Source organism: Centruroides sculpturatus, unplaced genomic scaffold (genome assembly GCF_000671375.1).
Source record: "Centruroides sculpturatus isolate CEXI.00-Female unplaced genomic scaffold, Cexi_2.0 scaffold57, whole genome shotgun sequence".
Taxonomy (NCBI): domain Eukaryota; kingdom Metazoa; phylum Arthropoda; class Arachnida; order Scorpiones; family Buthidae; genus Centruroides; species Centruroides sculpturatus.
The window spans coordinates 856,437-883,003 of record NW_019384382.1 but is presented as its reverse complement, the minus strand read 5'-3'; the positions used below and the strand labels follow the sequence as shown (position 1 = coordinate 883,003).

The following is a 26,567-nucleotide window of genomic DNA, read 5'->3' as shown; positions in this document are numbered from 1 at the left end:
TTAATATTTAAAGAATTTTATATTTTTTTATTTATATTATTTCACAAAACAAAAATTTTTTCTATGAAATAATGTAAATAAAAATTTGAATGTAACTTTAGCAAATTTAAACAAGTACAATACATATTATACAAGAATATTTTATATAATTACTAATGCATACAACTATATTTTGGACAGAAAATTGATATTCAAGTTCCTTGCTTCTTCAAGCGTAGCCTTTTATAATTAGCCGTTTCCTTCAAGCCAAACTCTTCTAAACCCTCTTAAGTGTTAAATTCTAACGTTTTTAATATTTTCTGCTTCACTTAATTTTAAAAAGAAAAACAAAAGAGTGAGAAAAAAATCATCTCGCCATGATTAATGTTTATTCCCAAACTGGAGGAAGAACTTCTGCTGATGAGGCATGAAGGGCTTTGAGATGAGGCACATTCTATTTGCAAAAACCCACTAATTTCGGTCTTGTATGGGTTAACTTTTACTATAAATAGCATGTGTTATAAGAATTCTTTGTTTGCACCTATTTATGAGACATAAGATGACTAACAAACATCTGTTGTGGGATCTTCAGCTTTTCAAAGGAAATCTGAGGGCTCTTATAAAGGACTCGACCACACTTAAGAAGAGGAAAGAGCAAATGTTACAATTCTCTTTTATATATATTTTTTTCTATCTAGAAACCAACTGCAAAAAATGACGATAATTAAAGAGTAATCTAATGAGTTTTTTAATGTAAAAACTCTTAATTTTTATTAAAATTATTAAGCATTTTCCAATAACAAATTCCTTAATTAATTAAGAAGCATCTTTCCTAAATATTATAATTTCCCAACCTTTAAACTGTGACGTTATTCGGCAATATGTTTGGCGAGCTTTCAGGAGTTCGTGGTCTACTGGTTGGGATATATTTAAGTAATAAATGCTCTAAACTTCCAAGACTCTTNCAGAATATATATATTTACGTGTTAAAAAATAAAATTTCGTACTCTAAATAAATTTTTAAATAATTTAATTTAAGAATACTTCACTTTTCAAACAGAGGAATGACGTCTTTCTAAATTTTTTCAAACTTTTTTTTTGCAGAAAACTCCTAGAGAGAAATACACGTGCAGCGAGTCTGAAAAGGTGATACAATTGGTAGAGGAGAGGCAAAGCATCCAACCAACCCGAGTAAGGGGTGGGAATAACACTTGTACCTGACCACTTCTCTTCTCCGTCACCGCATGGTTAAGGAAACGCGCACCAGAGGGCACAACAATCGCTGTATATACACCTCCCAGCTAGAGCGTCTATCGGAGACTAGAAGTGCTGGAGTAGTAGTATGGTGCTGACGGTACACAGGACTTATAACAGACAATGAGAGGAAACAATACCATGTCATGGGACTACTAAGGTGAGTGCTGAAGTATTAAAAGAGAGCCAAGTCTCCGGACGCGCCGAGACTCGTATGGCTTTTCTTTCCACCCCCACCCGATTATTAACGAGATAGAAGGCAGATGGTAGCCTTAAATGGATTAGAAGTGCGAGAGTAGGTAATTTAGATGTAGTTTATTGATTCGATAGGCTGACAATGTGGTCGAATTGACTCCTTAGAGAAGAAAGTCTTTCGGGTCGATCGAGATGCGGAAAAGAGGCGATGTTGCAAATACAATAGAGTTGGTTGGATGGAACTTTTCCCCTCGGGTCTCAGGAGATTCCTTTCTCCCAAAAGATCTTTCCAACTATGTGTCAAGTTTCCTTCTTTACTCGATTCATGGACTTTTACTGAGTTGGTTTTGGTGTAATTGGAAGGAAAACACGAAGAGGATGTCGCGGGTCGTTGGCAGTTGCTTTCGGATTTTTCTTTTCTATTTTGTTAACGTCACTTTTCTTTTTTTATTCTTCTTTTCTACGTGATTTTTAACACCGAATCCGGGTGCTACTAATGTTTACTCATAGAAATGACTTTTGTTAATCGCGACGCTCGAATACATTTTACGATTAGATGAAGTTCCTCTTTTGGGACATCCCGAAGAATCTACTTTACGAACATATAAAGAAGTTATTTTGTAAAGTTGTTTGCCCTTCTCAAAGAACTTAACCTTTACAAATTATCTTAACCGAAATCGAGTTTTGTACGCATCTACATCAACTTTACGCTACAGCAGATGTCTGGCTCTTAATGCAAGAATGAACAAGTTTGTAAGGAGCGGCGATGCCTCCAACGCATACCAAAGGTTAACTTAAGTATTAAATTCTCTCTCCCTGGGTAAATCTACGGAGTCGATGTGAAGAAATGCTGAATTGACATGTCAGGATATTGTCAGACGTGTCATTTTCATTGTTTTGTCACTTCACTCCGGGCACCTGTATATGCCACACTACCTGCTTTTTTCCTTTCTTACAAGACCACTTACGGTGAAACAACAACTTGTCAACAACTCGCTTGCAAAGAGACAAGTAGAAGTAATTTATAAGCGTGATTGGATCTAGTCTAGGAAAGATAGACTGTCACAACTCCACTTCTCCCAACCCCAGGGAAGGTCAAGCAAAACTCTAACCTTGAAAACACCTTTTCTGGTAAAATATCTCGAATAATTTAGATAAATGGTATTACATAAACCCATTTTAGGGCCGTTAAAAATTAAAACAGCGAAACGAATTTGTAGTTATCTTACTGTCATAAATAAAGCTCTAGTTAAGATAAATAAATAAGTTAAGTCCAAGTAAGGAAATTTATTCACTTTAAAACGAAAAGATCCTGCTTTGTCACGTGCTTTCATATCTTAACTGTGTTTATCTTCTTATAAAAAATTTCCGTTCAGATACTTTTCTTAAATTATCTGTTGTGTTAGAAGTTTAATTTAGAGAAGAAATATTAAATTATATGCTTTGTATCTAGATTTAATATCATTAAATCTAGAGATTCGGGAACTATAACACGTCTCCGAAGAAGAAAAGTTGCCTTTAAATTAATAAAGATAAAAATTTCTCTTTCGTTCGTCTCAAATGTGCTATAAAAGTAAAAGGATTGCTCTACCACAAAACAACATAACCTACAATCCGATTGTTTTGTGGCCCACAAATGTAATTAGGAGAAGCGTAACAAAATTACTTCAGCCGTTAATTATACCAGGACAAAGATACAAGCTACACCTGAAGAAGAAGAAAAGAAGAAGTTAAAGATGGGAGCAAGCTGTAAAAACAATAATAAAAAAGTTATTTATATATTAATTCTATTTTTTAGGCCCCGTGTTTAGATAGCAATTCAATATTATTGTTCGGCAGCAGATGTCAAGGCCTTAGGGATGTTACGATAGGGGGAAAACGTGTGTGTTATCGAAGCGTGTTTGGATGAAGTTAAAATCCCTAATATCCACGAAATATCTTTAAAAATATCCCTAAAGTCTCCGAAATATCCCTGAAGTTTTTTTTCTACTTTCAATCATCGATATCATATCGATGGTCATATATTCTTATTCGATAAACATTGGAATAATTTCGTCAAATACGGGAAAAATCCCTACGAAACAGGAATAATTCTTGCATCACGACCAACAATTCCCAATACGGCCGATAAATTACTATAATGTTATCTAAGCTGGCGGAATTTGATTAAATTTGAATAAACAGCGAAGAAAAATTGCAGGAAAAAGGGAAATTATCGTTGGTTGCTAGTCTTTAATAATAATAACAAGCGAGAAAAAGTTTTGTAATTAAACGAAAATATTATAATTTAACTCAGGAATGATAAAACTAGCGAAAATATCCATCGGATGTTTTTAAATATGAAAAATAAGAAAAGTAAACATTAAATTCATTATCATCCTAAACTTTATGGCCACAAATCAGCCTAAACTATTTTCTATTTACGACCTATAAAGAGCCGAATGTACTACTTCATTATTAACCATTATCATTGTTCGTCTTGATGCAGGAGGAAAAGGAGGAGCAGGAGGGAGAAGGGGGAAGGAAAAAAAAGATTTCTACAGATATTTTGGAAAGTAGCCCACTAACTCACACCCGATAAAGACTTGTCAGGGAAATACAATAAATTGTCATTTCCATTAAATTTATTCAACACACCGTTAACTTATTGAATAACTATACTTCAACCATATAACAGCTTAATTGATTGACGTGTTCAACATGCTGGCTTATTTATGAGATCTGGACGACGTTTTCAATGTTGCTGCGATAAAACATTGATTTGTGATGTGCCAATATTCATCTGAGGTGATGAAGTTGAGGGGGTGAAGTAACTACAGATACCGCGTAGAACGAAAATACTAGATCGGAAAGTGATGCTGAAGATGAGTGTTAAATGATGTAGATGGATGCTGTGATGAAAATACGAAAAAGCTTATAGTATAAAAGTTTTTACTTAACGATCTAAAGTTATCAGAATGCTCAAGATGGCCTAACGAAGTATTAAAGCTGTACAGTACATTATTATTAAACTGATCTTTCACGCTCTGGAAAAGCTACTTTATACCTGGGAACGTAGCTGGATACAGAATTTTTTTGTTGTTTTTTTCTTAAAATCTTGGCTTGTAACCAAATTAGATTTTAAAATGATTTGAGATTGCTCAAGGAAAAATAATTTTAATTAATTTAAGTTTATTATTTTAGAGCCAAAAATCCCAATTTATCCCTGAAATTTTTTATAAGTAGACATTTTATATACCATACCTGTAAAGATGCACTAACTCGTAGAGATTTTTTCACAAATTAATTAATTAACACCTATAAAAATTTGAAAATATTTTTATATAAAAAAATTTTAAACTTATCGAAAATTATAAATAAATATATAAGAAAGNTACATATATAAAAGAATAAAACAAGTTCATTGTAGTTCAAGACAAAAGTATCCAAAAAAAGACCTCCAAATTACCTGTATAAAAAATTTATCGCTCAACACAAACATTAATATTAATTTAAACAGAATATATATATTTACGTGTTAAAAAATAAAATTTCGTACTCTAAATAAATTTTTAAATAATTTAATTTAAGAATACTTCACTTTTCAAACAGAGGAATGACGTCTTTCTAAATTTTTTCAAACTTTTTTTTTGCAGAAAACTCCTAGAGAGAAATACACGTGCAGCGAGTCTGAAAAGGTGATACAATTGGTAGAGGAGAGGCAAAGCATCCAACCAACCCGAGTAAGGGGTGGGAATAACACTTGTACCTGACCACTTCTCTTCTCCGTCACCGCATGGTTAAGGAAACGCGCACCAGAGGGCACAACAATCGCTGTATATACACCTCCCAGCTAGAGCGTCTATCGGAGACTAGAAGTGCTGGAGTAGTAGTATGGTGCTGACGGTACACAGGACTTATAACAGACAATGAGAGGAAACAATACCATGTCATGGGACTACTAAGGTGAGTGCTGAAGTATTAAAAGAGAGCCAAGTCTCCGGACGCGCCGAGACTCGTATGGCTTTTCTTTCCACCCCCACCCGATTATTAACGAGATAGAAGGCAGATGGTAGCCTTAAATGGATTAGAAGTGCGAGAGTAGGTAATTTAGATGTAGTTTATTGATTCGATAGGCTGACAATGTGGTCGAATTGACTCCTTAGAGAAGAAAGTCTTTCGGGTCGATCGAGATGCGGAAAAGAGGCGATGTTGCAAATACAATAGAGTTGGTTGGATGGAACTTTTCCCCTCGGGTCTCAGGAGATTCCTTTCTCCCAAAAGATCTTTCCAACTATGTGTCAAGTTTCCTTCTTTACTCGATTCATGGACTTTTACTGAGTTGGTTTTGGTGTAATTGGAAGGAAAACACGAAGAGGATGTCGCGGGTCGTTGGCAGTTGCTTTCGGATTTTTCTTTTCTATTTTGTTAACGTCACTTTTCTTTTTTTATTCTTCTTTTCTACGTGATTTTTAACACCGAATCCGGGTGCTACTAATGTTTACTCATAGAAATGACTTTTGTTAATCGCGACGCTCGAATACATTTTACGATTAGATGAAGTTCCTCTTTTGGGACATCCCGAAGAATCTACTTTACGAACATATAAAGAAGTTATTTTGTAAAGTTGTTTGCCCTTCTCAAAGAACTTAACCTTTACAAATTATCTTAACCGAAATCGAGTTTTGTACGCATCTACATCAACTTTACGCTACAGCAGATGTCTGGCTCTTAATGCAAGAATGAACAAGTTTGTAAGGAGCGGCGATGCCTCCAACGCATACCAAAGGTTAACTTAAGTATTAAATTCTCTCTCCCTGGGTAAATCTACGGAGTCGATGTGAAGAAATGCTGAATTGACATGTCAGGATATTGTCAGACGTGTCATTTTCATTGTTTTGTCACTTCACTCCGGGCACCTGTATATGCCACACTACCTGCTTTTTTCCTTTCTTACAAGACCACTTACGGTGAAACAACAACTTGTCAACAACTCGCTTGCAAAGAGACAAGTAGAAGTAATTTATAAGCGTGATTGGATCTAGTCTAGGAAAGATAGACTGTCACAACTCCACTTCTCCCAACCCCAGGGAAGGTCAAGCAAAACTCTAACCTTGAAAACACCTTTTCTGGTAAAATATCTCGAATAATTTAGATAAATGGTATTACATAAACCCATTTTAGGGCCGTTAAAAATTAAAACAGCGAAACGAATTTGTAGTTATCTTACTGTCATAAATAAAGCTCTAGTTAAGATAAATAAATAAGTTAAGTCCAAGTAAGGAAATTTATTCACTTTAAAACGAAAAGATCCTGCTTTGTCACGTGCTTTCATATCTTAACTGTGTTTATCTTCTTATAAAAAATTTCCGTTCAGATACTTTTCTTAAATTATCTGTTGTGTTAGAAGTTTAATTTAGAGAAGAAATATTAAATTATATGCTTTGTATCTAGATTTAATATCATTAAATCTAGAGATTCGGGAACTATAACACGTCTCCGAAGAAGAAAAGTTGCCTTTAAATTAATAAAGATAAAAATTTCTCTTTCGTTCGTCTCAAATGTGCTATAAAAGTAAAAGGATTGCTCTACCACAAAACAACATAACCTACAATCCGATTGTTTTGTGGCCCACAAATGTAATTAGGAGAAGCGTAACAAAATTACTTCAGCCGTTAATTATACCAGGACAAAGATACAAGCTACACCTGAAGAAGAAGAAAAGAAGAAGTTAAAGATGGGAGCAAGCTGTAAAAACAATAATAAAAAAGTTATTTATATATTAATTCTATTTTTTAGGCCCCGTGTTTAGATAGCAATTCAATATTATTGTTCGGCAGCAGATGTCAAGGCCTTAGGGATGTACAAATAAGTGAAGTGTGCTGTGTAATGTTTACTCGGACCTTCCAAGGCCCGAGGGAGGACCTTCTATTGACGAAACAATGGACTCTCCCCACTCCTGACTTCTATTTTACTTTTATATTCATTCATTTTCTAAAGGCCTATCCATTATTCGACTCTTTAAAAATGTGTTTTTGTTAGTTTATCCAAGCACAAATTTGAATTCGGATAAAGAGAGTTTTAAAAAGGATATGCGGCCTATTTGAATTTATAAGTTTAAATTTGACAATGCTCCTTTAATCTCTGTATAATAATCTATCTTTACAGCAGTCGCTCTATTAGTGTCAAGAATCAAGAATTACTAATTCTCTAAATCTCCTCCACATTAAATTTCAAAATATTAATTTTAATTAGAACTCGTATCTCTTTGCCTGTTTTATAATTCCTCAACAACCAGACAGATCTATGAAAAGTCAGTAGAAGTTAACTCGAGTGCAGATTTTCTTAAGTTATTTTAACATAAAATTTATCAAATTAGGAGAAATCTAACCATGATCTCGAGTTAGATCGGGATTAAATTGTTGGCGAAATTACGAGACGATGACTTTAACATACAGTCTATTAATTTAATTATAGGCATTTATAGATTTTTCTTAGACAAACTACACGTTCTAAGTGAAATTAATAAACTGTAACTAAGCAAATTCAATAAAGAAGCCAATAGTCGAGCTAAAAGCTAAACTAATGCAGATTTTCTTATGCTTAATTAATACAATATATCCTCTAATTTAGATCTAATTAAAGTAGTAAAAGTATGTGAAAGTGATAAATGAGATCACATTAATTAGTAAAAATTAGATAATGCAATTGAAATCAAACTAGCAGAGATATTAATTGCATGATTCGAATTAGGTCAGTTTATATTATTAAAATTTGCCTACGGATCAAAACTAAATTTAGATTAATATAGAATAAAGTATCTGCCAAGGAAACTAGTAAATATAAGCTGTGCGGATAAGCTAAAAAGTTAAACTTGACTCATTTGTTATCTGTAACAGATTGTTAAAGGGTTAACGTTGCCAAATTTTTAGAATTTGAGTTAAAATATTTGGTTTTACCAAATATTTTAATGTACGTAAGTAATGTACGGAGAACGATCTCATTAATCTTTAATGAACTTTATCATATTTAATAATAAGTCAATAAAAAATTAAGACAGATGTGTGATTGTTTGTCAATGATCATGTAGAAATATGCAAGAAGGTGACAGCCTAATAGTATGCCTCTGTTGAAAAAAGTAAAACAATCTCCATAATTAGATTAAGTAAATAATGCATGAATACCATAAAAATTCAGTAGATCCCATAGCAGATAGCACTTTACCTTTTTACCAATTAGTAAGCAGATCATCTTCATCAGCAATTTAACTTTATTTTCCTCTAACTATACAGATCTAATAGATATGATTTATTATTCCCTAACACCTGTTCTACACAGTAATTAGCGCCGAGAAGGCCTTCTGATAGTTGCACGTCAGTAATTAACTTTTACACCATTTAATGAACATAAATTGCATGTGCTTCTGTCTCCGGACTCCCAAGGGATTTGAGTCTAAACAATTGAAGCGAACTCGCTTCTCCCTCGAGGACGGCTGACGTCTTCCCATTCGGCCTTTTGATAGTCAAGTCTAACTAAAGGAATATATTGCCGTTTTGGGAATGGACGCCTTCGCTGGCCCTTTTTAATGTATTTCTATTAAAAGTTGTTGATTTACTACTCGCTAAATTTTGCTATGAGTCAAAACGACTTCCTGTCAAGAAACTACGAGTCTATATACATTAGATTTCCATTCTAAAATTAAATATACTTCACGAATAATTTCACTTCTATGGTATCTAATGAGTTAAAACAACACAAAGTCCTGCGAAAATTTTTCGATCTTTCATTCGGGAAATTAATTATAGCTTGCAAGATATAAAATTAGACTTGCTTTAACTACCGTATTTTCTTCTTGGAAAATTAAATTTTCAAATCTCTTTTTTCTCAAGCTGAAACTTTACAGGATACTCATGCCTTAAATTAGGCCATCTTTATAATATTTAGCTTTATTTTTTGAATTTTAGGCCTTGATTCTCCATCAAAATATGCTACTCGATTCACTTACAGCTACTTTCAATTTGATTTTAAGAAACTTGAAATCGGATATTTCTCAATTTATGATGCTAAACGCGTGGAAATGGAATCGTGTAAAATATATTTTATAAATTTAGTCACTGTAAAACTTTATTCTTCAAAATAATATCTTTTTTATACGTTAAGTTCTAAACTGGTTTAAATTACTCGACTACATCCGCATACAACAGATTATATTTAATAAGCATAAAATATTCAGAAAGTTCTTTAATTGAATCTACATATTATGAATTGTATTTAAAAACTTTTTTTAAATGAATATAAATGCTTTTGAAGCTAGAAAATCTCTCGCTTCACAGAACGTCTGAATCACTAAGTGTGAAGTGATAAAAAATTTAACATGGTCGCAATTTTTTACACATTCTCCATTCATGAATGAAACAGTCGAGACACTATCCACAAGTAATTCTTCTAATATAACATTCAACTCTAGAGCTCTTATTCTGTGAAAAATTTCCTGTAACTCAATTCCTTTCTCTTTGTCAGATTAGGTACTAGACCAAAATTACAAGTTAGGAAGCTTTCGGTAACACCTGCCCCTTGCAAACCCAATGCTTTCTGTTAACAATGAGCAGTTGCAGAAGGCCTGTATATCAATTTTTAAAAGTTTTTTTTTCTAGAAAAAAGGCCTTTGTGAAAGAGCTTACATATTCTATCCACTTATAAAAGCACTTAAAAGGAAGAGAAATTTAATTATCTCATTATAGAAATGCAATTTCTTTCCCCCTTTTTTTTTGTTAGAGAACAAATGTGTTTATTTAATTAAAAAAAATTTAATTAAATAGTTAAAAAATTGATTGTCTCCTCTATACAATAATTTTAACCTATACCTATATATGTAATATTATATTTAACTAAATTAGTAATATAATTATAGTTAGTATAAATGTAATTGATCTATAGAAATTAATTTTGAGCGGGTGATCTGTTGGGTCAGGTGATTATGGCAGAAATTGAATGCTGTAAATTATGATGTCTAAAGTTAAAGCTTATCGCAGTTTAAAATTGAATTTTGACCTTAAATTGCTTTAATGTCAGATTATTCATTAATTTTGGTAACGAGTTTGGTCCGTAAGTACCTTGTAGATTGAAGCGAAAATTTGGGTTTAAGCTTAATAGATCCTTAAATATGATTAAGTTAAAATGAAAATTGCATCTCTGTAAATATGAAACATGAGAAAAGGTTTATTATCATTAAAATATTTATTTATAAGCAATTCAAAAAGCTATTTAAGATATGTTTATAATTNTTCATAGCAAATAAACTCCCTAAATGTCTTTGAAATTTCCTTAAATTTATCAGTCATTTTAGCAGCCAATAAAGGAAAATTTCTAAATGTCTTTAAATTTATTAATCAATTTCGTAGTCAAGAGAGAAAACTTCGTCTACTTTTTCCCTTCGAAATCCCTAAAGGTTCATAAGCATTAATTGCTACTTCGGAAATTATTTTCTAATCATTTCTTATTGGAATAAATTATATTTGAAGTCAATCAGACCTTTTATTTTTTAAAAAATCCCCACATCTTTATAAATAATTCCCAATACTGCTATTAAATTACCTACAAGTAAAAATATTTACAATCGTTTCTTATCGAAACAAATTATTCTTGTGTTAAATCGATTCCTGTAAAAAATCATAAAAAAATCCCATTTAAGGAAAAAAAAGAACATCTTTACAGAAAATTTTCAGTAAACTAAATGACTTATAAATTACTGCTTTAAAAAATTTCACATAATCAATTCTTATTGAAGTAAATTAACTTTATTAGTAATTTTAAATCAACTCTTGAAATAATCACTAAATTTTTAATGTTGGAAAAGCAGTTAAATTTTTTTTTATAATTTTTTTTTAAAAAACATAAATTAAATACTTTTTCTTTTGCGTAATCGAAACAAATTGTTTGTAGCTTAAATTAAAATTTAAAAAATATTTAAAATATTTGAAAGTTTTCTATTAACAAAAAATTCTTTTCATCCCAACCGTCTCTGATGTAGTTAATAAATTAAATATATAAAAGTATTTTAAATCAATTTTTTCTAAACTGGTAGTCGTGGATTAGAATTTCTTGAGGGAAAATTCCTAAAAACTCTTCTTATTTAAATATATTCTGATAAATTATACGATAGGGGAAAACGTGTGTGGTGCTAAATATGGCGNAATATTCAGAAAGTTCTTTAATTGAATCTACATATTATGAATTGTATTTAAAAACTTTTTTTAAATGAATATAAATGCTTTTGAAGCTAGAAAATCTCTCGCTTCACAGAACGTCTGAATCACTAAGTGTGAAGTGATAAAAAATTTAACATGGTCGCAATTTTTTACACATTCTCCATTCATGAATGAAACAGTCGAGACACTATCCACAAGTAATTCTTCTAATATAACATTCAACTCTAGAGCTCTTATTCTGTGAAAAATTTCCTGTAACTCAATTCCTTTCTCTTTGTCAGATTAGGTACTAGACCAAAATTACAAGTTAGGAAGCTTTCGGTAACACCTGCCCCTTGCAAACCCAATGCTTTCTGTTAACAATGAGCAGTTGCAGAAGGCCTGTATATTAATTTTTAAAAGTTTTTTTTTCTAGAAAAAAGGCCTTTGTGAAAGAGCTTACAAATTCTATCCACTTATAAAAGCACTTAAAAGGAAGAGAAATTTAATTATCTCATTATAGAAATGCAATTTCTTTCCCCCCTTTTTTTTGTTAGAGAACAAATGTGTTTATTTAATTAAAAAAAATTTAATTAAATAGTTAAAAAATTGATTGTCTCCTCTATACAATAATTTTAACCTATACCTATATATGTAATATTATATTTAACTAAATTAGTAATATAATTATAGTTAGTATAAATGTAATTGATCTATAGAAATTAATTTTGAGCGGGTGATCTGTTGGGTCAGGTGATTATGGCAGAAATTGAATGCTGTAAATTATGATGTCTAAAGTTAAAGCTTATCGCAGTTTAAAATTGAATTTTGACCTTAAATTGCTTTAATGTCAGATTATTCATTAATTTTGGTAACGAGTTTGGTCCGTAAGTACCTTGTAGATTGAAGCGAAAATTTGGGTTTAAGCTTAATAGATCCTTAAATATGATTAAGTTAAAATGAAAATTGCATCTCTGTAAATATGAAACATGAGAAAAGGTTTATTATCATTAAAATATTTATTTATAAGCAATTCAAAAAGCTATTTAAGATATGTTTATAATTCCTTAAAGGTCAATTAGAGAATTTAAATAAAAATAAGAAGTTAATCAAGATCTATTTGAAAATGTTTTGAAAATGTTATTATAACTAAAAATAGATTAAAAACTTTTCTAAAATTTCTATTCAAATAATTAATTTTATGTAATATTGATTGACAATTACTATTTTTAACAGCGATTGATCTAAAATTACATGTTTTATATATTATATTTTATTTTTAAATAAATAGGCCTATATTTAGGTCATTACAATAAAATATGCTTATATAATTAAAATTTCATAACAAACAATATATATTGCTATGAATTATCTATGAGTTGACTGATTTACTACTTCATATTAATATAAAGAAAACTAATTTAAATCCATAAATATTCTTAGAGAATTTAAAAAGCGCTAATGTACTAAAGAATAATCTTAAGCAAGGATGTAAAGAAGGAAAAAAAATTATTATTCTAATGAAAGAATTTCCTGCTTAATGTATTCTACCTAAAAGAAACAATAATTACCACTTTTCGAACGTTAGAAAAAAATCTAGAACAAAACAGGGACAGAACTATCAATCAATATTGTGAGGCGTAACTGATCTAAAGAGATATAGGGCCTAGTAATTGCTAGACTTATATCCATAAAGGCAAGAAGACAAGCCACAGGATGTGGCCAATTATATCCATTGGATGATTTTTGTTCAACAGGTTAAAGCAGAAACTGCTGTACTTGATCTTTTATATCCTAATGTTGATCATTCAGTGACTATTCATGTTTAATGATGATATCAAAACTAGATTACATTTAATTATCATTTCTAATTTTCATAATTATATATCTTTCACCATAGACAGTATTTTTAAATTCATTTCCATTTTAATCAACTAGTTCTGATTTTTTTACTTATCTATTTCAACTGATAAGTCCTCAATACTGATGAAGGCCTCTCTTTATATAGATTTTGATCTCTTAAGAGAGCCTACTTTATGAAATTCTATTGATACTTAGAATCCTTAGTACAAGAGCACTTGAACTTAAATTATTAAAAATTAATATCTAAGCTTTCTTTTATACAGATACTAATCACATTCTGAACGTTTTTATTCGGCTCAGCTCATTCAATTGAAGTGAATTAATTTAAATTTTTTATTTTTTTATAGCTTATAAATGTTATTGTTTCCATTCATTTTCAAGACACGAATTTCTTAACCTATAATTTGTAAAATCTCAAGGTTAATTTACTTGAAAAATATAAAAATTCGTATAATTTTTGTGATTTTCAGACATAATTTTTCTTAATTTTTTAAAAATATTTCAGCTTTATTAATTTATTTTCGTTTACCTAACACAGCGATATAATATTAAAATGAAGAATTTTAATATTATATCTAATAGAAAAAATATATTTAAGAGATTAACAAATATTTTCTAAAAGAAAAAAAATTTACAATTCCCAAAAGCTAAATTTTATAGATTTTTTTTTTTCTTTTTTCGAATAGAAGCCAAACTATTTTTATCGGTCTCAATAGAATAGAAACAAAGATTAAAATAGAAAGTGATAGACATCGCGAAAGTTCAACGGATCCTTTAGTTTTGTAGCAGGAAGACAGAAGACACAGTGTCTAATTGAAGAAGACACGAAAAGAGAAACCTAATCCTGCTGAAGGGGTCTTCTGAGAGATTTATCTGCACTAAGTTGAATCTTAAAGTATTCGTCATAGGCCATAAGATAATGGAACCATTTCCAAAAGGCTTCTATATTCTTTTTTTTTCCATATATTATACATTTCTGTAATCTTTATTCACCTTTATCCGGCTTCAAAATAATGCATTTTACCTCGACAACAGTATCGAATGTGTTTTTGATGAAGCCATTCCGTATTTCTGAATCTTTATCTTCAATAATGTGTTTTCTTATGGTGGATATCTGTCATATTCTATCTGACAAACCTCCCACGGTAGCCCAATATTTCATACATAGAGCCGAAACTGAATCTTGCATAGATGGCTTACCAATTCATGTTCAATACAGAATGATGTAAGAGAGTGCCGAATAGTCTATAACCAGAAAAATTTCAGCTTACTTTTTATGGTTATTTTAGGATATATTTTCAAATAAATTAATAATTTAAATTTCTGCTTTAACTTCTATGTATCATAATCAATACAGGCAGCTACATAATAAATTTTTTAAACTATCTGTCACACGATACTTTGTTCAAAGTTCCGTTCAAAGTTAACGTCGGGTAGTGAATATTATTTATGTTTAGTTTAGGTTACTGCAACTTACATATTCCAACCAGAATTGAATAGTTTGACCGTTTACAGTAAATTTCAAGCTCAATGCCAGCAGTCACAGTTCCCCATAGAGCCTATTCAGCATACGATCCAGATTTGTACTCATATATATAAATTCTGTCTACTGCACAACTTCCTGCAAAACTGTATAAAAATGTCAAAAATATCGAATTCTTCAATAATAGGAAAAAAAATGTATTCAGATATTTTTCAAATTTTCCTCATTTGTATCGATTTTTATCGATTTATTCAATTTTAAACAAGAAAATTATTTATTTGTCCTTAGCGAAAACAGAGAGAAAAAAAAAACGAATTAATATAAGCGTTATTGCTACGAATACGTAATAAAGCAAGAATCACCATCAAAAACAAGAACGGCATCGGAAATTTCATTATGTACATGTTGCCTATCAATAAATGAGTCAAAGGAAAGATAAGCTAGCTTTATCTATTAACACATAATACAAGGTGAAGATCTATCGGTGGTAGCGCAGGAGGATGTAAAATTCAGTTTTTTCACTTGGCCAAATCAATAATGCCTCCTCTTTTCAAGTCCTTTATCATTCTTACTAGCTCCGTGCATTATGTCGTTAGGGAATTTCTACTTGTCATCAAGAATACACGCTATCTTCCATTGTGAGAAGCTAAGTCGCGAATGTGTAATTGCTACCCATCACTTTATTCTGCCAGTCGCGTTGTTAAAATTTACACATGTATAAACACACACACATACATACATAACCGTGTTTCGTTCACCTATACAAAGTCCAAGTGAATGAAAAATTAATTGTTTGAACGAGCTCTTTTCCCTCTATATCCGCTTTTAAATGCACTTCCTGTCTGTCTTGACCCGTGCTCGAATTAATTACAATAAAATATGCTTATATAATTAAAATTTCATAACAAACAATATATATTGCTATGAATTATCTATGAGTTGACTGATTTACTACTTCATATTAATATAAAGAAAACTAATTTAAATCCATAAATATTCTTAGAGAATTTAAAAAGCGCTAATGTACTAAAGAATAATCTTAAGCAAGGATGTAAAGAAGGAAAAAAAATTATTATTCTAATGAAAGAATTTCCTGCTTAATGTATTCTACCTAAAAGAAACAATAATTACCACTTTTCGAACGTTAGAAAAAAATCTAGAACAAAACAGGGACAGAACTATCAATCAATATTGTGAGGCGTAACTGATCTAAAGAGATATAGGGCCTAGTAATTGCTAGACTTATATCCATAAAGGCAAGAAGACAAGCCACAGGATGTGGCCAATTATATCCATTGGATGATTTTTGTTCAACAGGTTAAAGCAGAAACTGCTGTACTTGATCTTTTATATCCTAATGTTGATCATTCAGTGACTATTCATGTTTAATGATGATATCAAAACTAGATTACATTTAATTATCATTTCTAATTTTCATAATTATATATCTTTCACCATAGACAGTATTTTTAAATTCATTTCCATTTTAATCAACTAGTTCTGATTTTTTTACTTATCTATTTCAACTGATAAGTCCTCAATACTGATGAAGGCCTCTCTTTATATAGATTTTGATCTCTTAAGAGAGCCTACTTTATGAAATTCTATTGATACTTAGAATCCTTAGTACAAGAGCACTTGAACTTAAATTATTAAAAATTAATATCTAAGCTTTCTTTTATACAGATACTAATCACATTCTGAACGTTTTTATTCGGCTCAGCTCATTCAATTGAAGTGAATTAATTTAAATTTTTTATTTTTTTATAGCTTATAAATGTTATTGTTTCCATTCATTTTCAAGACACGAATTTCTTAACCTATAATTTGTAAAATCTCAAGGTTAATTTACTTGAAAAATATAAAAATTCGTATAATTTTTGTGATTTTCAGACATAATTTTTCTTAATTTTTTAAAAATATTTCAGCTTTATTAATTTATTTTCGTTTACCTAACACAGCGATATAATATTAAAATGAAGAATTTTAATATTATATCTAATAGAAAAAATATATTTAAGAGATTAACAAATATTTTCTAAAAGAAAAAAAATTTACAATTCCCAAAAGCTAAATTTTATAGATTTTTTTTTTTCTTTTTTCGAATAGAAGCCAAACTATTTTTATCGGTCTCAATAGAATAGAAACAAAGATTAAAATAGAAAGTGATAGACATCGCGAAAGTTCAACGGATCCTTTAGTTTTGTAGCAGGAAGACAGAAGACACAGTGTCTAATTGAAGAAGACACGAAAAGAGAAACCTAATCCTGCTGAAGGGGTCTTCTGAGAGATTTATCTGCACTAAGTTGAATCTTAAAGTATTCGTCATAGGCCATAAGATAATGGAACCATTTCCAAAAGGCTTCTATATTCTTTTTTTTTCCATATATTATACATTTCTGTAATCTTTATTCACCTTTATCCGGCTTCAAAATAATGCATTTTACCTCGACAACAGTATCGAATGTGTTTTTGATGAAGCCATTCCGTATTTCTGAATCTTTATCTTCAATAATGTGTTTTCTTATGGTGGATATCTGTCATATTCTATCTGACAAACCTCCCACGGTAGCCCAATATTTCATACATAGAGCCGAAACTGAATCTTGCATAGATGGCTTACCAATTCATGTTCAATACAGAATGATGTAAGAGAGTGCCGAATAGTCTATAACCAGAAAAATTTCAGCTTACTTTTTATGGTTATTTTAGGATATATTTTCAAATAAATTAATAATTTAAATTTCTGCTTTAACTTCTATGTATCATAATCAATACAGGCAGCTACATAATAAATTTTTTAAACTATCTGTCACACGATACTTTGTTCAAAGTTCCGTTCAAAGTTAACGTCGGGTAGTGAATATTATTTATGTTTAGTTTAGGTTACTGCAACTTACATATTCCAACCAGAATTGAATAGTTTGACCGTTTACAGTAAATTTCAAGCTCAATGCCAGCAGTCACAGTTCCCCATAGAGCCTATTCAGCATACGATCCAGATTTGTACTCATATATATAAATTCTGTCTACTGCACAACTTCCTGCAAAACTGTATAAAAATGTCAAAAATATCGAATTCTTCAATAATAGGAAAAAAAATGTATTCAGATATTTTTCAAATTTTCCTCATTTGTATCGATTTTTATCGATTTATTCAATTTTAAACAAGAAAATTATTTATTTGTCCTTAGCGAAAACAGAGAGAAAAAAAAAACGAATTAATATAAGCGTTATTGCTACGAATACGTAATAAAGCAAGAATCACCATCAAAAACAAGAACGGCATCGGAAATTTCATTATGTACATGTTGCCTATCAATAAATGAGTCAAAGGAAAGATAAGCTAGCTTTATCTATTAACACATAATACAAGGTGAAGATCTATCGGTGGTAGCGCAGGAGGATGTAAAATTCAGTTTTTTCACTTGGCCAAATCAATAATGCCTCCTCTTTTCAAGTCCTTTATCATTCTTACTAGCTCCGTGCATTATGTCGTTAGGGAATTTCTACTTGTCATCAAGAATACACGCTATCTTCCATTGTGAGAAGCTAAGTCGCGAATGTGTAATTGCTACCCATCACTTTATTCTGCCAGTCGCGTTGTTAAAATTTACACATGTATAAACACACACACACACATACATAACCGTGTTTCGTTCACCTATACAAAGTCCAAGTGAATGAAAAATTAATTGTTTGAACGAGCTCTTTTCCCTCTATATCCGCTTTTAAATGCACTTCCTGTCTGTCTTGACCCGTGCTCGAAGCAGTAATGTATTATATCTCAAAAACGTTTTAACTCAATTTCTCTAAACTAACGTTATAAATTATCGGTTGTTAAATCTTCATTTATACTAATTTCCGGTAGTTTGTGTTTAGTGTACTATTGCCCCGTTAACTTTTTAAATGAATTTTTAAACAATACTTTTAATGTTATTTATCTGCTCTTTGAATAAAACTAAACTAATTTTTTTTTCTTTTTTAATCTTAATTATCTATGAGCAGAATATAAGTCCGCAATACTTAATTTACAGAATTATATGGATAAAAATTAACAAATATAAATATAAAACCGGGGTTTGTCGTACTAATCTGCATTTTGTTCGTTTTACAACTTCGATTTTTCACTTTAATTTTTCTGTAAAATGTGAAATAAAAATAAAACTGTTTACATTAAACATATATTGAGTATTCATAGTTTTCTAGGCTTTTTTGCCTTTATACGAAATTGAAAATCGATTATTTTAAAGAATAAAATGCAAAGTAAAGACGTAAATATAAAAATTTTAAATGATGCTCTATAAGTTTCCTATATTTAATTACTGAAAGGTTAAAAATAAATATTTTTTCTATAAATTATAAACAATTAAATAACAAAAAATAAACAATTAAACTGTAAATAAACAATTAAATAACAAAACAGCTATAAATATATAAAAGAATTGCACCCGCCATTTTTTTATTATGATTTTTTTAAACAGTAAATATTTCCCTAAACATTATACCTGTTTTTCTTAACAAATTAAATTAAACGAAGAAACTTGAGACTGATCAAAAATTAAAATCCAAATTAATTACTTAAACAAACATCTTTTTACATTAATTTTTATGAAAATTGCTCGTCTAGTTCCACAGTTATGAGACATTACATTATTTTCGCATCTTCTCTTCTTCTTCCTCCTCTTTCTCTTCCTCTCTTTTGTTTTAATTGACTTTTTCACTTTAGGTTTATTTAAATACTTAATTGTAATGAAAAAATATATATATAACAAATTTAATCTTTATTTTTCAATCTATGGAGTTTGAATTAATTAAATTACTTTTTAAGAAAAAGTCTTCGGTGATTATAATCATATTCTTGTCAAAATAAAGTCAGATAATTATCTTTTATTTTTTTAAAAGAAAAAGGTAATTGTTTAAAAATTTCTGGTAAGAAAAAAATTTAATTAACTTTATTTTTTAATCAGTAAAAAAATATTTATCTTTCACTTTCATTTTACAGAAATAACAAAGTTTTTTCTCACATTAAAAATGGTTTATGGTATTTGTAAATGCGGAAAAAAAATGGCGAGTTAGAAGATTGAACTTTAAAAAAAATTATATATTTAACTTAATAACAATAGCTGAGGGTAGAGGGACGAAAAAAGTCTCGAAAATACATAAATAAATAGTTTTGTACCAAAAAATAATGTTATAAAGTTGAAAGGGAAAACTAATGTCTTGTAATTGACTTCGCATATATATAAGATATATACATATATATAAAGTCTGGTATATATCGAACAAGTTCACAGAGTCAATTATGGACGAAAATGGGTTTAGAAAGTGAGTTAAACAAAATGAAAACGTGGTAAAAATGGATAGAGAAGCAGGTGGGTAAAAAAACTAAGTTTAGTAAATGGGAAATTTATTAACTCCAAGAAGCAGTTGTAAGAAACAAAAGTGAGAAAGTTAAATTTAGTAATTGAATTAATTTAAAATAAAATTGCTTCTTAAATTCCACTTTATTTGTAATTAATAAATACTATAGACAGAATATAAAATAAATCAATATTTTCAAAAATTAATATATTCTGTTCTTATATTTCTGATTAATGAACCGTTAAGTCTTGTAATAACTATTTACTACATTATAATTCTCTTTAAATTAAATTTATATTCTTCTATTTAAATTGATACAAACTGGCGATAACCAACAATTAAGAAAATTAACAGGAAATAAGCATCGAGTTAATTATCTTTGATCGTTTTTTTTTCTGTGTTTAGTATGTATACTATGCCAACGACGAGGTTGTTTAGAATTGGATAATTATCTTGCCACCTTCCAAAATAGTTTCGAAGTTTATCTTAGTTCGAGCGATATAAAGAATCCGTTTCTACCCCCTTCTCGCTCCTCACTGTTTGGTAACCACTCGGCTTGCAAACTCAACCAACATAGTTAAAATATGTAAATTTTCGTTTCTGAACGGTATGCATGCGAATCTATTTAAAGAAGGGATGCACAATCATCATACATAAGTCCCATGACGTAACTGGGAGAGAGAGATAGGACAATATTAGAAGTCCCACTGCGCTGGCACAATACCAGGCAAAAGTGAGTCAGTCAGACTTTGTGAATGAGATACTCAATTAAGCAGATAGCACAGATAATAAAAGCACGGAATGGGAGAGAAGAGTCGACCAAGAAATGATTACTTTTGCGACTTAAGGATCGCTACTAAAATAGAAATATTGTATCCTAATGCTTTCGGTTGGTCTCGCAGGATTTATATAATTCGACACCTGTCGACATATTGGTTTGTCTTTCATTCCGAGTGGGGGTTGGATGCTGGATCCCTGATAGTATGTGTATGTATATATATGTCCATTTGTGGTTTAATAAGGCTATAATTACTGGAGAACGAATCAGCTGTCTTAAGATTAATGATATCATGACGTAATTATCTAACTATCATTCGTAGGGCGTATTCGTATATCTTGATGAGAAATTTATAAGCCATGTGTGGTCTGGATATTGTCAGGTGTCACAGTTCTATGTCGACAGCAATTATTTCCATCGTGATTATAATGTGTCACCGCCGAGGTAATTTTCGTATATCACTTTTCCTTCCAGCCCGGGGAGTTTTAAGATTTTCATATGTATGAAAAGCGATCGTAATTTTTTTCCTTTTTATTAGTAATTCTCTGCCACGTCCGATCCGAATTGTTATATTAGATGAGAATTTTTTGGTCTCGTTCCATGGTTTAATGTTTGTCTGTTCTTGTCGAAAGTTTCTTCGAATTGCTATTGCGACTAAAATTGGAAACTGTCGTTAGCAGGTGAACAATGTCTGCAGATGAAAAATTGGCAACTGGTTGAAGTGAATAAAGTTAGGAATGAAAAATGGATTATGTAGGATTAAAAAATATAGGCTTAAAGATAGTTTAGGAAGTTAACTTTCGGATTAGTCCAATTCCTTTTTTATATTTTTCTTAGTTTTTACGCTTTAACAACTACAACTTATCGAAAGTTCATATTTTTAATTAATTAGTTTTAACAAATTAAAAAGAAATATGCAGTATATATTTAATATAATTTTAAAGTAATTCGATTTAATATAATTAAAACTACTGTAATAAAATCTCGAATTAAAGTCTGAAGTAAATAATAAATTTTGCTCATATAAGTTATAATATAAAATTGCTAAGCTTTATTACTTATAAAATTAATATATTTATATATATAATTCGTGTATTAAAAGACTAAAAAAATGATTTAAATAAAATTTATATATAACTTTTAATATATTTTAATCAAGAAAATATTTATAAAGTCTTACATTATATCTGATTTTCGTTAATTCAATTATCGTCTTTATCATCATTTAATTCGTTATTTTAATAAAATTAAATGAAAATATATATATATATATTTTAAACAAGTTCTATATATAATTAAAACGGGAATTTATCTATTTTTAATCGAAATTAAATAATTTTAACTAAAATTTATTCTAAGACATAATAAAAGAGTCAAGCCGCGCCTTTTAATTATCTCGTAACATATTTAAAGCTGAATTTACATAGTTTTAAGTATATACATTTTAACACGTTTAAAAGGAATATTTAAATTAAGTAAATATCTAAATTCCGAATGAGATGTAGAATTTATTTTTCGGAAGAATTTATTTGAAGAAGAGATTCTTGGCGATCTTGCATAAATGAGTCGTGGCGTAGAAGGTCTAGTAAAATATTTGGTACTATAAAATATATATTTATATATGAAATAAAATATGGGATAAAACTAAGTAAACAAGATAAAGAAATAAAAATAAAAAACATTTGGAAGGGAATGGATATAAAAGTAATAATATGAACAAGTAAAAATGGGAAAAGTGGTAAAGTGAAATGAAACAAAGAGAATGTCGATAGATGTGAGGTGAAAGGAATCGAGTAAAATGTGACAAAATGAAAAGGAAATGGAAATTGTGACTAAACTAGAAGATGAACAAGAATGAAATGAAATTAGTAAAATAGAATATCGATCAAAGAATATACAGTAAAGGAAAATGAAAATTTGTAATTGAACTAATAAGCTAAAGGACAGACTTGGCGTAAAAAAGATCTTGAAAAATTAAAGGGGGTAAAAATAAAAAATATTAAATTGGCTATTAGTAATCTAGACGAATATATTAAGAAGAGGGGGAAAGAAAGAGAAATCAGTAAAGCATTGAATTATTTACCCGAAGTAAAAGTAAAACAAGGAGAAAGAGAAAAATGGTAATTAGCGGAAACTTAGAAACAAAAATTTTAAAAATTGCCGACTGAATTCTAGAAGATGAAAGAGAGTAAAGAGCTAAAAGTTAGTTAATAAATTTTTCGTGTAATGAATATAGTGAAAATGGAAAGTTGGCAATTGGTGTTGAAAAATTGGCAAACTAACAGTATATATTTTCATGTAAACAGTGTAAGTTTTGGAAACGTTAAGCGTTTACTTGGAGTGTGAATAAATATTTAAAAGAGAAGAAAACTTTCATTGAATAAATAATAAAAATGACGAAAGGGGGAAAGTAAAAATAAATAAATGGAGTATCAGATATAAATTGGCAAGTGAACTTGGGGTGAACCGAGCAAAAAGATAGAAAAATGGTAATTGAACTAGCGGGTGAAGAAAAAATGACACAGATTACCAATTAACTTGTAATTGGAGTAATCTTTTTTCATTTTCTACTTGGTTGAAAAATGACTAGTCGTATCATTTTTCAACATAAATACTCAAATCATAGACTACGTCTAGGCAATTGTTTCTGGTTAAGCACTCGCTAATTATCAATTCGTCGCGCGTCGCGTTGCGGCAATCGCTTCGCGCGTCTTTACGCGTCACTTTCGAGTTTAATTAAGGGTTAAAATTCTAATGACTGTTCCAAGATAAGTTAAAACGTTACATTAGAAGGCAGTAAATTTAATCTGTTTGTAATAAGGAGAAATGCCGATTTTGCGGCGTAAACCGCGCGATTCGCTCACTCGCTTTCTACTATTTCATTTGTTTATTTTCATCTGCGTACCGAAATTTTGTTCGACTTAAGTAAAGTTCTAGAAAAATAACTCTAAATTAAGAGCATTGAAGATTAAGTTATCGTTGTTGGAATGTTAAACTCTAAACACAGCTGGCGTCGTGATGCGCGACGCGATTATCGCCGTCGCGTCCTATTCTTACCCAGTTAAGTTTAATTATTTTATTTTTTAACTTAAAGGAACAAAAATGAATTTTAAAATGAAGTTTTCTTGAGATGTAACTGAGTAAAGTTTTGTTTTGTTTGCCGTTAAAACCACAATTTGGCTTAGACAAATGTTGACAACGTTGATGGTAATTGGATGTGGTAGCTTCTAACGAATCTTTGTTTGGCCACTGCTAAAGTCGATATATAAAAAAATAAAAATAAAAAAAACTTCTCTCACTGTAAATATTCAACTCTTAAAGTACTTTCTCGAAATCTGACATAAATATTTGCCAGCAAAAATTTATGCAAATTTTAAACTTATTTTACGACTCGATCAAAACAAACACACACTTAATGACGAATAAACGAAGCATAATCTGAAAATAAATGAATTTATTTATTGTATATATGTATAAATATATATTTTAATTATTAAAAATCATCCTCGGATAAGATACTTAATGGAAAAACTGAGATTAAACTAGCACATTGATAAAAATAAGAAAAAGAAAAATGGCTAACTTAACTACCTTTTAAACAATAGCAATTGAAAAATGGCGATTTAAGTGGGATGATAATAAAGTACCAATTTAACTGCCAGACGAACAAAAGAGAAAATGGCAATTGAACTACAACAAGAACAAAATAACAGTGCAAAATGTCAATTCAACTCAGAGAAGAGTAATGGAAAATGATAACAACGGACAGAAATTAAACTAGCTTGCATTTTCTAAACGAAATTAAACAATAAGTAGAAATGGAAACTGAATGCGTGCATCATTAATAACTGACAATAATTCCTAAATAACAATCGAGAGCGACTAAGATCGTAACTATGCAGTTAATTTTGTACTTTCCATTGAATTATAATGGTTAAACAATCGTGGTAAATCTAAAAATAGATTAGGAGTTATCTGGAGAAGAAAAAAAAAGGAAGAAAACGAAATGGTTAAAAATTACAATAGGATTGTTACAATGTGTAACAATATATAAACATATAAGCTGAAAATAGAAGCCAGGCAAATTGCTGAATTGCTGTTTTTAAGTATAGGGTGTTCGGATAAATCTTATGTTAGACGAATTTAGCCGCTTTCTATTTAGTGAAATACAGTAAAAACAATCTAATAATATAAAATAAATATTTTTAAAAATGTAATATTATAATTTTGCCGAAATTTAAGTGATTTGAATTAAATAAAACACATAGAATAACGAATTTATGTTGAATGTAAAGTAATAATAAAACGTTAAGAATTTCTGCAATTAGAAATTTGTCAAAAGATAATAAAGTCTGTAGCAGAATTCGTAAATTATTCAGAAAACTCTTCTTAATGGAGAATTTAACAAAATATTATGTTAAAATTATAAAAAAATCTTTGATGAAATTAATTTATCAGAATATTCAGAATGACGACTTCAGCAAAATATTTAGATTAAAGATATAAGTTAAAATGTAAATGATTGAGAACTAAGACGCTACGTGGAAGGAAAAAATCGGTAATAAAATAAGGAATTTAACTAATATTTACAATAAATATTTGTGGTAGAAAAATTCAAATAAAATATCAGTAAATAGTAATTAACATAAATTTTCAGTAAAAATCAACACGCAACGGAATTTTTATATTAAAAAAAGAGAAAAAAAGACTTGAAAAAATCTCTGAAAAATCTTCGTAGATACAATTAAAACTAATTAAATAATTGTCTTTTTATTTTTGTTTTTAAATTTGATTTGTTAAACGAATAGAAAAGAAGCGATTTCTTTTAATTATTTTTTGATGGAGGCAAACTCATAGAGAAGAATGAAACAAGAAACAAAAATAACCTACTTCAATTATTATATTAAAATGCAGCAATTTAATTAGCACTCGAGAATTTCCTACAAATATCAAAAATTTCACTCGAAATTATTTTAATTACACTAAAAATCATTCTGGAAAAGTTTCACTTCCCCCTTAATATATTAATAGGTAAAGTATCTTCTATTTTCTTCTTACTTGAAAACAATGATCTGGTATCTTAAGAGATGTTCAATCAAATGGCTGATAGGCACATCATTAAAAGACTTAGACCTAATTAGTTTTTAAGTATTGTTCCTTTAATTAAAGATTGATCAAGTAGCTTTCGCTGAATTCTGATGACATAAACGAATTACTTCATTCTCCCTTACATTAAATTAACATGTTCATTTGTTTGCAGAAACCTTTTGGACATTTGATATATTAGAATGAAGAAAAATAAATTTTAATATTCTAAAATGCTCGAGAAGGTAATATTTAATACTTTAAAGTATCAATAAACAGATTAACTGCTAATAAAAGTCTTAAATAATTCATAAATTAAACGCATTCCTCCTGTAAACAGTACGAATGTTTTAAAGATTTGTAAATAAACTTTTAATTTTTTATAATTACAATATAAGTA

At 29.5% G+C, this 26,567-nt stretch overlaps 1 protein-coding gene across 1 annotated transcript in view; it reads left to right on the top strand.

The window, feature by feature from the left end:
- Window positions 1-5,074: 5,074 nt before the first annotated feature.
- The window catches only part of LOC111617941 (toll-like receptor 6), a 45,324-nt gene continuing 23,831 nt past the window's right edge, over window positions 5,075-26,567 (top strand). The window contains exon 1 of the mRNA XM_023359335.1: window positions 5,075-5,373. The gene's annotated coding sequence lies outside the window, so the exon portion shown is untranslated. The remainder of the gene's footprint in view (window positions 5,374-26,567) is intronic.